Here is a 16,588-nt window from a genome sequence, read left to right as displayed (position 1 = left end):
GAGGGGAGGGATTTTTCTCTTTATTTGAAAATTTAACAAATCTCTCCAGTTGGAGAGACAAACTAAGCAGGGAGAAGGGGTGTGATGGGGATGGATAAGAAAGGAGGAAACTTCCCCCTGAAACAGTGAAAAGCCAACATTTAAGAAAAACAGGGGCAACAATAGAACATCATTCCTATTTTATTTAGTGTCCAATGAAATGGCAGTTTAACCTTTAGAAAGTCCAGGAAAGATGGAAACTGCCCTCGTGAGAGACAGGAGTACAAAGATCATGTTTTGAAAGTTGGAGGGGTTGGGTGGATGATTCCATCCACCCATCTCCCTAAAGTCCCAGTGAACTCCAGAGTCTGTCTTGGGTCTCCAACATTTCGAGAGCCCCTACTCAGCTCCCTTTTAATTCAGTAGGGACAATGAGTGGGAGGAGGGGAGGATAAAGGGCACAGAGAGATGGCTACACTGAGGCTGGCTAACTGGCTGCGAGGAGAAAAGAGAAAGAAAGCGGGAAAGGGTCTAAGCATCCCATCCCCCCGAAATTCACCACACACACCCCACACACAACTGCAACACCAGCGTTTGTGTCTCAATAGAAACACAACCTTTTCAAAACTGGAGTTGGACTCTCATGAATCCAACTGATATGATGAGCCCCGGTCTGGCTGATCAAGCCTCAAACGGAGCTTGTTATTCAGGATTAATCTTGGGGTGCGCTTGTTTTTGAGGCTATCTAGGTAAGTAATTACCACAAGTTCCCACTATCACCCTAATTCCCAAACTCTAAAAGGTTTCCCAGTTTTTTGTTTATCAAGAAACCTGTCTTGATTAGAATACAGGCTGTGGATATTTTCTTTCTCAGGGATGTCTTCAAAATCATGTAAAATCCAGTGCGAAATAGCTGTAAGAACTACTCTTTTGGACTTTTATTCAATGTTTATTAGGAATAGACTTTGGGGCAACTAGGTGGCGCAGTGGATAGAGCACCGGCCCCGGATGCAGGAGTACCTGAGTTCAAATTCGGCCTCAGACACTTAACACTTACTAGCTGTGTGACCCTGGGCAAGTCACTTAACCCTAATTGCTTCAATAATAATAATAATAATAATAAAAAGGAATAGGCCTTTTTAGTGCTGTGGGGCTTAATAAATGTTTTAATCTGATCCTAAATCTTGTTCACAAGATCACAGGTCAGAAATGGTCTAGAGATTCTGTCTAAAATCACCTCTGTAAGTGGAGGGAGGGATAGGGAAGTGGTGGGGAAACAGAACCTGTCTACCTAAATGGGCTGGGGTGGATCTTTCCCACACCCCATCCCTTCTCCCTTAAAGCACCTAGATTATTGTTTCCTTGATGGTTTCCTGGCTCCCCTATATAAAAAGTCTACTTCTCATTGAAGACTCAATATTCTTCCCAGCTCTCTTCCTAATTTGGGAAATAAAGATCAGAACAGATTGTTGTCAGCCAGTAGCAAAAGATGAACCAAAATGTAGGGAAAGTCTCAGTGTTGCTTCCTGGCAGACAGAGAAGGAAAACATTTCATGGATTGGAAAACTTTTTTTAAAAATTGCAAAAAACCCCTCAGAGGTTATTTACAGTGGGCCCTGCAAACGAATTTGCCCCCCCCATTTACAATTACTGAAGTCAGACACTTTTCATACTCCACTCCCCAAGTCCCCCTCATAAATACCCTATGGATTACTCTTTGTCACTCTAGAGTAACAACTTTTTTCATTCTTACAATCACTGAGAAATGGAAGAAATAAGTCTACATTGTATTTTATTTATGAAGGGCTGGCCTAGACTTCTACCAGATAACATGACATTTTCAGCCTACTTGAGTAGCCAATGAAGGCACTCTCCAACTGTCCCTCTCACTCTAGCCCACCAACACACACACTTGAAAAATTCATTCTAAAGTATTTGGTCCACATTTCTGCCACATTCACCAAAACTGTCCCTTCTTCTGACTACCAGTAAAGGAACCAGTTGGGTTTTTAGCTGGAGGAGGCTAAAAAAGGTAAAATTTGTTCATTCCCCTGTAACCTGAATTTCCAGGGGTAGCTAATGATTTCCCTGGGCTCTTCTTTTCCTCTATAATTCTTCCTTTCCCCCTGGAATTAAAAAAAAATGTAAAGGCACACTTTCAATACCCCCCACCACCACCATTTTCCCCAGACCTTGCTCCCCTCCCCCATGTCATGATTGAGCAAGGAAATATAAATCAATAGGAATCTGGACCTTGGTGTGCGTCTGATCGTTTTTATTCCTTGAGTCGGGGCTGAGGTGGGGGTGGGAGGTAGGGATAGGAGGAGAGAAAGCTTGCAAACATCTGCTTACACCAGCTTTGGACTCTGCCTATAAAGAGATAAAAGGCCAGAGCTGGTGTCTGGCTGCTGTTTTGGGGAGTTGACAGCCATAGGATTAAAAAGCTTTGGGAAAGTTAAACTCCCACAATTCAGACCCATTTTATCCACATACAGAGGTGAGGGTTCTATTTGTAGGAGATAGAGTCAGGTAGAGTGATCAGGTCGACACTGCGGAAAGGAAAGTTGCGGGGTCGGCGTGAAAGGCAACGATTCTTCAACTCTGACTAAGTTCCAGAAGTGATTCCAACTCTCCCGGCTGTTTGTGATCCCTACCTCGGCAATTCTTTCGAAGGGTTTGCTTCAGATGAGGATTTTTGCCTATCTTCATTCTAAATAGCAACGTATTTGTTCTTGTTATCCTTTGCCTCGGAATGAAACCGGAGAGCCTCATTAAGAAGTTGAGGGGAGGGGAAAGGGGATGTGCTAAGTGGGGGAGGGAAAAAGGTCGATGAGACTGTTTTCAGTAGACTGATTGGGGGGTCGAACCCCGATCACTTTACATCTGAGTTCTTTCTTTCAGAGGGTTCTTTCCAATCCTAAAAGTGAAAATAGCTCTCTCAATGAAAAGAGAAAAGAACTTGCTGCAGCTGAGTTCCTGCAAGCATCGTACTTGATCTTTAGGAAGAACATGGAGAGCCCTGTCCAATAACGTTTGCCAGCCTTTACATATAAAAATTTGAGCAGACACAGTGTTTAGGATTTTCCAGTGAGCTAGAATTTTCTGGGAGTCAGTCTCCCCTCCCTCTCTTCCTTCCTTCCATCTTCCCTTCTTTCTTTCCTCTCTCCCTCTTTCTCCTTCCTTTCTTTCATTCTTCCTTCCTTCCTTTCTATCTTTCCTCCTTCCTTCTCTTTCTCCCTTCCTCCATTCCTTCCTTGAAAGTGCAGAGGGGAGATGGAACAGGCAGGCTAAAGTGGGAATGGATGTATGGGAATAGGGAAGGAAGATTAAAGGGATTTAGAATGCTCCTCTCAGGTCTGAAATGGAGCTTTCTTGACACCACTTTATCAGGGAAAATGTTCTCATAGGAATTGGTGAGAGTTGGATGACAGGGAAGGAAATGGTCCTTGTCCTAGAGTAATGAATACTGGACATTGCTCAAAAGAAAAACTCTCACAGAAGTATGTCTTTTAAAGAATTTAAATCTCCCAAATGTCACAGGATCAGGATAGTTCCTGTCTAAATAACAAGTCTAGAAGAGCTTATCTCTAGATGTGCATGCTGTGATTCTCCTATGCAAAATCGGCCACCCCAATTTCATTTCCCATCAGTGAGACTATTTTTCCTAAAACCTTTGATAATCAAATGCCTGCTCCTTTCCCTTGATTTTCTATTTCCTCCCCCACCCCCCACCTCCCAAGTATCCAAGTTTGCAATTCTTCCCTCTCTGGAAGCCAAGATAGATTCCTGGGTTAGTCAGTTTCCCCTGCAAGAGACTCCATGGTTTGCTTGTTTCCTTCCTTCCTCCCTGTATGCTGAATACTGCAAATGGATAAAAGACCCCCTTTTTAGTGTACCATTGTGTTTCAGAGGTGAAGCCCTTCCTCCAAATGGAAAATAAGATCTTTCCTTTTTTTTTTTTTTTAAATCGACTTCCCTCTTTTTTCTCTTCCTATTAATATGTGGCCAGAAGGAGTTCCTGACTTTTTTTCTGGTCTATTAAATAAAGAAAAACAAATATTACCATAAAGTTCCTCATTACTGAATTCCAGCCACACTGCACTTTAACAATAAGCTAACTCTGCCACCTTTACTACCTCCCCCAATCATATACTATACTTTTTCCAGTTTGAGTCTCTTGGGTTTAGCAAGGATTCATGCTACCCATATCAGGCAGTGGGATTTGTTGGAGGGGTTGGGTGGATGAGAGATTTGTTTAATTTTCAGTGTGAGCATTTATACCTTAAAAATCAGCAAAGGCTACAAATCAGGGCTTGATTTATTATTTTGTTGATTGTCTAGAATTAAGAAAGTGATGGAGAAAATGTTAATAATTCAGAGAAAACTTTAAAGTGTGTTATGCATAGTCTTTTTTCCTCAGATAGCCAGTTGTTAATACTTACCAGCACACCTCTGGCCACACTCCTAAAATAATGACTATCTAGACTGTTCTTGAAGAATTCCAATGATAAGCATCCCATTCCCTTCTGAAAGTCTGTTCCTCTTTTAGAGGGCTCTTACTGTTAGCGAATCTTTCCTTGAAAGGAGCAACTTTCATCCAAAGTTCATAGTTTTGCCTTCCAGAACAAAATAGAATACATCTAATCTCTCCTCCATATGGCTCACTTTGATACTTTAACCTTTGATAGATTTATAATTTCTAACAATATATGCACTACTTGAAACGATGCAGATTGTGATCCATCAGTGCCTTAATTATTAATGTGATTCTTGTCAATGACCTCACATAAATTTATCAAGGGGGTAGTGCACTCCACATGTCTTTTTCTAGCTATCTGGACATTGTCTGGATGACAAGGGAACATGTGGGTTGTCCATTGGTTTTTCTCTGCTCTTACAACATGCCTGATACATGACTTTTTGTCATACATTTCTCAAATGGAACCCTTTATGCTGTTTCTCCTAACAAAATTCTTGCTTATAATATGTGGCAGGTTGATACCTCTGTGTCTCTAATACTTTTAGGTGATCTTCAACATCAATTTTTTTTGAAAACTTTTATTCCATGACTAGCAGCCATATACCCAAAGTCTCTTGATTTAAAAAAATTAGTTTTTGTTTCAAAGAGAAGCTTAAGATAATTAAAATAACTAAATAATATCTCAAGGTCCATCCTTCTCACTTTCCAGTCCTCCTGTTCAATTATGGACTCAGCTAATTTTCTATTTTCAGTGTTTATCCAAGATATATGTACTTGATGTATGATATGCACTGAATTGTTCCCCTAAATGCATTTTGTAGTCAGGACGATTGCATTATTCATCCAGTTGGTTTTGCCTTTGTGGATTGTTAGGCTGACCATTTTTGGATGATTATTGTTCTCACTTAGGAAACTGCATTGCTTTTGGGTGTAATGTAATCAATACACTATCGTTGGTAAATGTGGGTATTGGGAGACCCTCACCTTCTATAGGGAATCTTTCTTCTGTTATGATTGTAAACACCTTTAGTGTATAGTTTCTGTTATATGTTTTGCTTAAATGTTAATATTCTGAGATTTGTCAAAGTTGTTTCCATTGTTATATCTTTCAAGGAATGGAGTATGATTTTAACATATTCACTGGAGAAATATTGTTGAAGGAAACTCAGTAAGGCAGAATTTTGTTAATCTGAATCAATTTTTTTTCTTTCTAAACAAGTATTAAGTGTAGTTAAATCTTGTTTTCTCTACACCTTGCAGTCAATTTTATGACTGTAAAATATAGTCTGATATGAAAATGTAAATATAGTCCATAAAATGTAGTCCAATATGAAAACACACCTAATCCTTTTTTATGCTTTCATCAAGGATGCCCATGATAAGTATATAGACCATTCACATAAAATCATGTAGAGATATGAAAGTAACCTTTTGAGTTGTTAGTAGTTATTGATATTGTCTCAATTACATTTTAAAATAATAAATAAATGATAAGTTTTTTTTCCCCAATGTCTTTGGTACTTTTGTCTTGTTCAGATACATTCAGAATCATTCCCTCAATTACAGATACAGATCTCTTGATACAGACCTCTTCTGTGTATCCTTGGTCTAGTCCAGCTGTTCTCATTTTTGTCTTCTTTGTCACTATTTTCACTTCCTGAGATAGTTTCTTCAGGATATTAGAGTCTAGATGGGGTGGTTGTACTATCCTTGATGGCTAAAAGAATTTGTTATGGAAATCTTCCAGTTAGGTCAAATAATATGAACATCTGTTTTAAAAGATAAATTGCAAAATATTAACAATCACAAGCAATATGTCTCTAAATTACTAACAAGAGAAATGCAAATGTAAATAACTTTTAGGTTTTACCTTACAATCGTCAAATTGGCAAAGATTATTACAAAAGATAGAAGAAGACAGTGTTGGAGGAGCTTCAGATGACAGACACACTAATACATTATTGGTAGATGTGTGAATTGATACAAACATTTTAGAAAGCAATTCAGATTTAGACTAAAAATTAAAGTGACTAGATTGTCTATGTTCTTTGATCCAGAGATCCTACTATTAAACTTATATACCAAGGAGGTCAAGACAAAAAGAAAGGTCCCATTTATATTAAAATGTTTATCGCAGCACTTTTTGTGATTGGAAACAAAGTATAAGAACATTTGGGGAGTGTCTAAGCTAGTTGCGAAAACTGAATGTAATACAATATTACTGTATCATAAGAAAATAATAAATATGAAGAATTCAGAGAAACAAGGGGAAGACTTAATAAGAATTCATGTAGAAGCAAGTAGGCAGAAGAAGGTAAACAATATACAAGACTACAATAATGTAAATGGAAAGAACAATAATTTAAAACTGAACATTGTATTAGAACAATGACTAAGCTTGACCCTAGAGACAGTTGAGAAGTACCTGCTTCATTTATTACACAGGTGGCAGGCTATGGTTTGGAAGATTTAATATACTGTCATATACATTTTATGAATTTTTTCAATAGACTCCTAATTGTCCTCCCTGCTTCAAGTCTCTCTCCATTCTAATCCATCTCCATTCAACTGCTAAAATAATTTTCCTCAAGCACTGGTAAATCTATCTAATCGTGCAATTCAGTAAACTCTAAATAGCTTCCCATTGCCTTTAGCAAAGCTTTTAAAACTGTGGGTTGCAACCCCAAATAGGGTCATGTAACTGAATGTGGGGATCACGAAAAATTTGGCAACAGTAAAAAGTTTCTGAATATGAAATGACTAAAAATTATACCCACGGTCACCTAAAAATTTCTTGGGTGAAAAGGGGTCACAAGTGGAAAAAGTTTAAGAAGCCCTGGCCTTTACAATCTGTTTTGGCTTTCAGAACTTTTCCTAACCTGTTCCCCATTTACCTTTACAATCTTGGTATATATAATTTCTCTTCCTGCGCCTTACAATTCAGCCAAACTGTTCTTTTTGCTCTTCCTTATACATGACAACTTCTCTATACCTCCACACCTAGAATGTGCTGCCTCCTTATTTCTGCCTCTTGGAATGGTGAATGTCCTTCAAAACTCAGCACTACTGTTATTTTCTTTATGAAAGCCCTTTCTGACTGCCTCAATTGCTAGTGCTCCCCCCCCCCCAGTTTATATACATTTTACATATATTACATACAAAGTTTATATGCATAGATATAGATATATGCTATCTTCCTGGATAGAATATAAGCTCCTTTAGGGCAGGAACAGTTTCATTTTTGTCCTTGTATCCCTCGGGCCAATCACAATTATCTGTTACACAATAGGTATTTAGTAAATGCTTGTTGCTTGCTTTATTGATTGAGATCTCTGGTAGCTAAACACCTGAATTGTGTATTTCCTCTAGCTTCTGGCTTTGGAGATCATATTGTTTTGGGGAGGTCTGGATCCAGGAGAAGCTACAGGTACACAGCTGCTCAGTAGATAATCTATATTGTTTATTTATTTTATACTTAAAAAGTGAAACACTGTATGCAATTCTCCTTTCTGTTCACATGGAAGATTGGTTCCATCGTGCCAAACTAACACGTCTGGGCTTATTGAAATATCACAGAAATTCAGGAAGTGAAGAGTCAGGGTTTTTTGTTTGTTTGTTTGTTTTTGCGGGGCAATAACAGGGTCACACAGCTGGTAAATGTCAAGTGTCTGAGGTCGGATATGAACTCAGGTCCTCCTGAATCCAGGGCCCGTGCTCTATCCACTGCTCCACCTAGCTGCCCCTAAGGGTTATTTCTAATTGGGTAAATCCACAGTAACAACATCCTTTAGGAACCCCAAGTGATGCGGAGCTAGAGAATAGAAGGCCACTCACTAAAAATCATAGAGAGCTTTGAATTTTCCCAATCTCCTCACCCCTCTTCAGTGCCATAGTATATATAACTTTCAAGGACTTTAAGGGATGAGTCCTTTTAGGTGAATAGCATCAATTTAGTAGCTAGCAATGTTAACCTGTGGTTAATATCTGTGCCTTTATTAAAGACAGTGATAGAAATGTTAAACAGCAGAAGGCCAAGTATAGACACCTAAGGCACTCCACTGGAGTCCTCCTGCCATACTGACATGAAATCGTTAATGATTCCTTTTTGGGTTCAATTATCCATCCACCTTATTATACTATTATATAGCCCACATGAATGCTCTGGTATTAAAAATACATGTATTTACAAACAGCAATGTCCAAAAATCCCTCCTTGAACCTGCTCCCAATGCATGTTGTATCCTCTACAACTACCTACCTGATCTTCATTTCAGCTCCATTCAGAATTAATCTGCATTCCAGAAATGTCAGAAATTGAGGTAGGGATTCTTTTCTAATGTCTCATTATTTTTTCCCCTTATTAAGTCCTATACCTAGATAACTTTCTTGACTCTGTCCTACCATCAGACAGATTCCAATAAGACCAACCCAGTTGACTGCTGAGATTATAGTAATCCATCATGTTTGTGTTTCAGCTATATGCCAAATAAAAAGAATATCCATCATGTCTTGGATTTTAAATAAAGTGGTAAATATAAAATGTTAGACTTGTAAAGTATTATGGCCAGGATTGCCATGAGACTCAAATGAGATAACAGATATAAAACCTTTGCCAACCTCATAAAGCAACCCCTTTTATTTATTTATCTATTTATTTTTTCACTCATTCATTTATTCATTTATCTATTAATTAATTAATTCATTTAATTATTTATCTATTTAACTATCTATTTATTTATTGGGGCAATGAGGGTTAAGTGATTTGCCCAGGGTCACACAGCTAGTAAGCGTCAAGGGTCTGAGGCCAATTTTGAACTCAGGTCCTCTGAATCCAGGGCCAGTGCTTTATCCTCTGCACCATCTAGCTGCCTCCAACCCCTTTTATTTTTGAATAGTTTTATTAATTAGGAAGTCCTTTCTCATATGGAGACAAAATCTGCCTGATTTTACCTTCTATCCGCTGGTCCTAGTTATCTGCTCTGGAGCCACAAAGAATCTAATCTCTCTTTCACATGGTAGCTCTTCAAATATTTGAAGATAATTACCATTCTCTTCTTTTTCTCCTCTTCCTCCTCTTCCTCCTTCTCTTCATTCTCTTCCTCCTCCTCCTCCTCTTTTTCCTCCTCCTCTTCCTCCTTTGCAATTGGTGCTAAGTAACTTGCCCAGGGTCATGCATCTAGAAAGTGTCTGAGCCTGGATTTGAATTCAGGTCCTCCTGACTCCAGGGCCAGTGCTCTATCCACTGTGCCACCTAGCTGTCCCCAGGTCTTCTCTTTTTCAAGCTAAACATAACAGGTTCTTTCCATGATTCCTAATTTAACATGATTTCCAGTCCTCTTACCACCTTTGTTCTAGATAAATATAATTCTATTGCTGCAGCCCAACATGGCATTTACTAGTTTTTCCCAGTGTTGACTTATATTCCACTTACATCTGACTTAATAACAATAATAATTATTCACATTTATGTATTGTTATTCAGTCATATATGACTCTGTGACCCCATCTGGGGTTTTCTTGGCAAAAATACTGGAGTGGTTTGCCTTTTTCTTCTCCAGTTCATTTTACAGATGAGGAAACTGAGACAAATGGAGTTAGGTGACTTGCCCAGGGTCATACAACTAATAAGTGTTTGAGGCCAGTCCTGAATCCAGGCTGGCCCAGCCCTCTATCCACTGAGCCACCTAGCTGCACATTTATATAGACATTTACAATCTTAAAAAGTACTTTTCTCACAAGAAGCTGGTGAATTAAGTAATATAAAAATTATTATACCCATTTTATAAACAAGGAAACACTCTAAAACCATTAGGAATTTTTCAAAAAATAGGCTAATAACATATTTCCCTCATCCTCATTCTGTACTTTTTGAACCTGTATGTAGTACTCTTTTTTGATTGATATTAAATTCATCTTGCTTGCGCCAATTTTTTCAGTGTATTAAAATATTTTAGAATCTTGATTTTATCATCCAGTGCATTAACTTGCATTAAAACTGGGATGCTTTCCATCTCTAGAACTACTCCTCCCAGCTTTGTATCACCCCGAAATTATATAAGCATGCTGTTACAATCTTTATCCAAGTCTTTGATAAAATTACTAAGCAGGACATGGCCAAAGACAGAACATTCATTAGAGTCAATACTCTGTATGGAATTAAAATAAAGCACTATATTTTATTTTTCTTTCTTTCTTTTTTTTTTTTTGGTGGGACAATTAGTGTTAAGTGACTTTGCCAGCATCACACAGCTAGTAAGTGTCAAGTGTCTGAGGCTGGACTTGAACTCAGGTCCTCCTGAATCCAGGGCCAGTTCTTTATCGACTGTGCTACCTAGCTTCCCCAGCACCATATTTTACAAAGAACTTTATTCAAATCTGAGTTCTGCCACTTAGAGCCTGTGTGTCCTTAGAGGCTAGTGATTTGAAAAATTCCCTGGGTTTCAGTTTCCAGCTTAGTTTAGAAGAGAGCAAATATCAGTAGACATGACCCACATAAACAAAAGCTCTTCTGGGGGTCCTCAATTTTTAGGAGTATAAAGGGGTCCTGAGCCCCAAAATTTTGAGAATCACTAGTTTATATCTAAAGTCTATGGTTCTATGAATTCACATTGGCTTTACTATCATTTAGTCTGTACTTCTTCTTTTCCATGAGCATATCTGAAAGAAAGGCAGCATAGCAAAGTAGGGTAGAAACTGGCCTCAGATTGGAATAACCTGGGCTTGAGTCTTGCTTCTGAGACACAAACTCAGGGAGAATAACTGTGGGCAAGTCATTTAACCTTTCAGTGCTTCTGAAACTCTATGAAATTATAAATTACAGAACTATTGTCAATCTCCTTTGCTAGAGAGAGGTCCTTCCAAGGAGCTTGCTTTTATGTTGTTCAGTCATATCTCACTCTTTTTTGTTTGTTTCTTTGTTTTATTGAATAGAATTTTATTTTCCAAAATATATGTAAAAATAAATGTTAACATCAATTTTTAAAAAATTTGTGTTCCAACTTCTCTTCCTCCTCCATTCCCACCCCCCACTCACTAGAACTCAAGCATTTCAAAATAAGTTATACATGAGTAGTCATGGAAAACATTCCCACATTAGCTAGGTTGTGAGAGAAAAGAGTAAAAACAAAAACAAAAACAAAAACCCAGAACTTCAGATTGAGGAATTCTCAAAGAGGAAAAAAAAATTTTTTAAATGTGTTTCCAGGGGCAGCTAGGTGGCACAGTGGACAGAGCACTGGCCCTGGAATCAGGAGCATCCGAGCCCAAATCCAGCCTCAGACACTCAACACCCACCAGCCACGTGACCCTGGGCAAGCCACTCAACCCCAATTGCCTCACAAAAAAAAAAAGAAAGAAAGAAAAAAGAAAAAGAAAAAAAATGTGCTTCCATCTATTTCCAGATACTATCACTTCTTTCTCTGTAGATGGGTTGCCATTTCAGGGTCCTTCAGGGTTATATTGGATCATTGCCTTGCTGAAAATAACCACATGCTTCCCAGCAGATCATCTTACACTATTGCTGTTATTTTGTATACAATACATTTCACTACGCTTCAGTTCATGTAGGTCTTTCCAGGTTTTTCTGATAGTATCCTGTTCATCATAACCTAAATAAAGTACCTTAAACTTGACAAAGAATTTTCTTCATATTAGCCCAGCCATTATATTCAATCATCATAACTATTTCCCTCCATCCTATTCCCTTCCCATGATATTTACTCTATTTTCTATCTTCTTTTAAACTATTCCTCCTCAAAAGTGTTTTACTTCTGACTGTCCCCTCCCCTACTCTGCACTCCCTTTTTTTTTTCACCCTTCCTTCCTTATCCTCTTCCCCTCATACTTTCCTGTAGGGTTAAATAGATTACTCCTCCCAACTGGATGTGAATGCTATTCCCTCCATGAGCCAACTCTGATGAGTTTAAGGTCTTTGAGCTAATTCTGTGTTCCAAATTTTCTTCCTCCCTCTCTCCTCAACCCTCCCTATGAAACCAAGCAATTCAATATGTAATACTTGTGCAGTTAATGCAGAACATCTTTACCTTCCTCAAAAGTATTTTGCTTTTTACTGCTCTCTCCCCCAATCTGCCCTTCCCTCCTTCCCCTCTTCCCCTCTGCCCCTTATCTCCCTCCCCTCCCTCAGGGCAAAAATATATTACTATACCCACTTGAGTATGTATGGTAGTCCTTCTTTGAGTCAATTTTGAGGATATTAAGGTTCACTCACTCCCCAATCCCTTCCCCCTCTTCTCCTCCCCTCCATAAGCTTTTTTCTTATTTCCTTCATGTGAACAACCTCTCCCCAGACCATCTCTCCTCTTCCCCCTCCCCCAGTCTATTTCTCCTACACCCCAACCCTATTTTAAAGATGTCATTATGGGTTAGTTAGGTGGCACAGTGGATAATGCACCAGCCCTGGACCCAGGAGGCCCCAAGCCCAAATCTGGCCCCAGACATAAGACACCCCACAAAGAACAAAACATAAATGCTTTACAGATATCACCCCTTCATATTCAGTTCAGACCTGTGTCCTCTGTTAATTCCTTACTGAGATAGTTCTTATGAGTTCAAAGTATTATCTTCCCATGTAGGAATATAAATGGTTTGATCTTTTAATATCCGTCATGAAGTCTTTTTCCTGTTTATCTTTTTATGCTTCTCCAGGGTCTTGTATTTGAAAGTCAAATTTTCTATTCAGTTCAGGTCTTTTCATAACAAATTCCTGAAAGTCTTCTTTCTCATTGAAATTCCATGTTTTCCTCTGAAAGATGATGCTTAGTTTTGCTGGGTACGTGATTTTTGGCTGTAGTCCCAGTTCCTTTGCCCTCTGGAATATCATATTCCATGCCCTCCAGTCCTTTAATGTAGAAGCCGCTAGATCTTGCTTTATCCTTATTGGAGCTCCACAGTATTTAAATTCCTTTTTTTCTAGCTGCTTGCAATATTTTCTCCTTGACCTGAGAGTTCTGGAATTTGGCTATAATATTCCTGGAGGTTTTCCTTTTAGGATCTCTTTCAGGAGGTGATCGGTGGATTCTTTCAATTTCTATTTTAGCTTCTGCTTCTAGACTATCAGGGCAATTTTCCCTCACAATCTCTTGGAGGATGATGTCTAAGCTCTTGTTTTGGTCATGGTTTTCAGGTAATCCAATGCATATTTCACTCTTTATGAGCCCATTTGGGGTTTTCTTGGCAAAGATCCATCAGTGATTTGCCATTTCCTTCTCCAGTTCATTTTACAGTTGAGGAACTGAGACAAACAGGGCTAAGTGACTTGCCCAGGGTAACACAACTAGCTATTAAGTATCTGAGGCATATTTGAACCCAGATCCTCCTGACTTGAGAACTGGTGTTCTATCCACTGCACCACCAACACCAAGCCAAAACCAAATCATATTTCTCCATTCAATTTGAGCTCCCTCTTCTCCCCTTCTTTTTATCACAAATGCCCTTGACATTGTCCGCCATTTTCTTTTTCTTTTCTCATCTCTGACGATGAGGTGGCCAATTTCTTTGCCAAGGCTAAGGCCAATCCCTCTACATTGGCCCTTGACCTCATCCTTCCCTATTTTCTAAAGCAAATTACAATCTCAATCAGGCCTCCCACACCTAATATTCAACTTTTCTCTTTCTGATAGCTCCTTTTCTATTGTCTCCAAACATGGCCAAGTCTCTCCCATCCTAAAAAACAATAAACTTTTCACTAGACCCTACCATATCCTCAACCTATCATCCTATATCTCTCTTCCTTTTCTCAGTCAAACTCCTAAATTAAAAAGTGCATTCATTGACTCCACTTCTCTCACTTCCTTACTAACCTTTTACGGTGTTGCTTCTGACCTCAACACTTGACCAAAATGGCTTTCTCCAAAATCATCAGTGATCTCTTAATTGCTACTCTTCATACTTTTTTACACCATTAGACTGTACACTCCTTAACATATCTGCTGCATTTTATACAGTTGGCTGTCTTCTCCAAAATTCTCCCTCTTCTCTAGACTTTCATGAAACTACCCTTTCCTGGTTCTCTTCATGTCTTTTTTTAAAAAAATATTTATTTATTTATTTTTGTGGGGCAATGGGGGGTTAAGTGACTTGTCCAGGGTCACACAGCCAGTAAGTGTCAAGTGTCTGAGGCCAGATTTGAACTCAGGAACTCCTGAATCCAGGGCCGGTGCTTTATCCACTGCACCACCTAGTCACCCCCCTCTTCATGTCTTTTTAACTGCTCCTTTTCAATCTTCTTTTGCTAAATTATCATCCAGATTCATTATGTGGGTGTTCCCTAGGATTCTGCCCTAGGTTCCGTACTACCCTTGTCTCCTGAACTACAATTGTTTGTTTCCAATTGGATGTCCAGAAGATATTTCAAACTCAACATATCCAAAACCAAATTCATTTTATTTTCCCCCAAAACTACTACTCTTCCACATTTCCTTTTCCTATTAAAGACACAACCATTATTCCAGTATCTCATGTTTGTAAACTTGGTGCTCATCCTTGACTTCTTATCCTACATATCTAATCAATTGCCAAATCTTGCCATTTCTCCTATCCAGCCCTTTCTCTACTCATACAGCTACTACCTTAGTTCAGACCTTCATCACCGCTTGCCTAAGTTACTGTGACAGCTTTCTACTTCTAAAATCTCTCTCACTGTCCCAGTTTCTCCTACATACTGCTGATAAAGTCATTTTCCTTAAATGCAAATCTGACCATGACATTCCTCTATTCAATAAACTCCAGTGGCTTTCTAAAGTCTCTAGAATCAGATAGACACTCCTCTTTTTAGTTTTTTTTTTTTAAAAACCTTCACACCCTTGTCTCAAACTGTATTTCCAATCTCATTGTTCATTACTCCCCCTTTCACACTATGTGATCCACTGAAACTGGCTTTCTCTCTGTTCCTCACAAATGATATCTCCATATCTTTGCACTGATGTCCTGTATGCCTGGAATGTTCTTCCTCCTTGCCTCCACCTATAGAATCCCTCTCTATGAGGTGATACAGTTTAAATACCACCTTCTATAAGAAGCCTGTCCTGATTCTCAAACGACCTTGTATTTAACTACTTTATATTTCTTCTTTATATACTTATATGTCCTTGTTGTCTCCAATCTAGATTGCAAGCTCCTTTGTGAATTGGGATGATGTCATTCTTTGTACTTGTATGCTTAGCACCTAACATAGTACCTGGCATAAGTAGATGCTTAATAAATATTTGTTGATTGATTGACCTTATTCACAAGTATATCATGAGAGGTTTTATAAGATCTTTGCTGAAATGATGATAAAATATCTAGAATTCTCCTGATCCACTTATAATAGGGGGGCAGGGAAGAGGATAGCTCACCCTCTCTCCAATCCTGGCAGCCATGCAGCCTGAAGTAAATGGCATCTAAATTTCATGTCCTGCCTCTATAATCATGATCTTGTATTTTGAGTCTTTTTAATGTATTTTTTCCTCATCTTAGGTGTACAAACATCAGTCATCTTGTGATGGATTATCCAGATTTCAAGATAAACTTCTGAGTTCAAGAAGTCTGGAGGTATTGGGTCCATCTCGTGGACCTTAATGGTGACAAGAGGAAGAGTCCCCTGTCCCCTCTCCAGTGCTCTTGAAGCAGATGACCACCAACAAGATGATAAGCCTAAATCTTCACCCATCTTATCAGAAGACACCTACTATGAGAAGTACAGTGCAGAGCCAAGGTGAAATGTAAAATGGATGTTTACGAGTCCTGTTTTATGATTAGTATTTCTTTTACATGTAGGAAATAAATGCCTATCTAATAATCTGATTCATATTGTATGTTGAATACTTTTATACTCTCCACCTTTTAGGGAAACCTTAGATATGAACTAAGACCTAAACTTTATATAAATCACCCCCAGGGTGCCATAACAAACTGAAGCATGTGGGGGAAAAAAGGGGAACCCTGACCATCTCATTAGAAGTCAGACTCCCCAAAGACTTCTGAACTCAGTCTGGACCAAATGCACGAATCCTGATCAGAGAGGTCTCTTAGTCGGAGGGGAGCTTGCCTCAATCCCACTGAGCCCACTAGCAATTATTAATATTAGAAAAATAAGAAATCTAAGACCCCAAGAGGTTAAATTATTGCCCA

The 16,588-nt window shown here is 38.7% G+C and overlaps 1 protein-coding gene across 3 annotated transcripts in view; it reads left to right on the top strand.

Annotated features, from left to right (window-relative positions):
• Positions 1-16,191, top strand: part of SOX21 (SRY-box transcription factor 21) — a 25,066-nt gene extending 8,875 nt beyond the window's left edge. For 2 of the 3 annotated variants that reach the window (XM_043998107.1, XM_043998106.1), the window contains exon 2: positions 15,935-16,191. The gene's annotated coding sequence lies outside the window, so the exon portion shown is untranslated. Of the gene's footprint in view, positions 1-7,828; positions 7,886-15,934 lie in introns of those variants that run through there. The other variant, XM_043998108.1, reaches the window with a different exon arrangement.
• Positions 16,192-16,588: the final 397 nt, after the last annotated feature.

This window comes from Dromiciops gliroides, chromosome 3 (assembly GCF_019393635.1).
Source record: "Dromiciops gliroides isolate mDroGli1 chromosome 3, mDroGli1.pri, whole genome shotgun sequence".
In the NCBI taxonomy this organism is placed as follows: Eukaryota; Metazoa; Chordata; class Mammalia; order Microbiotheria; family Microbiotheriidae; genus Dromiciops; species Dromiciops gliroides.
The sequence above is the reverse complement of the archived record's forward strand: the minus strand, read 5'-3'. Positions and strand labels throughout refer to the sequence as shown.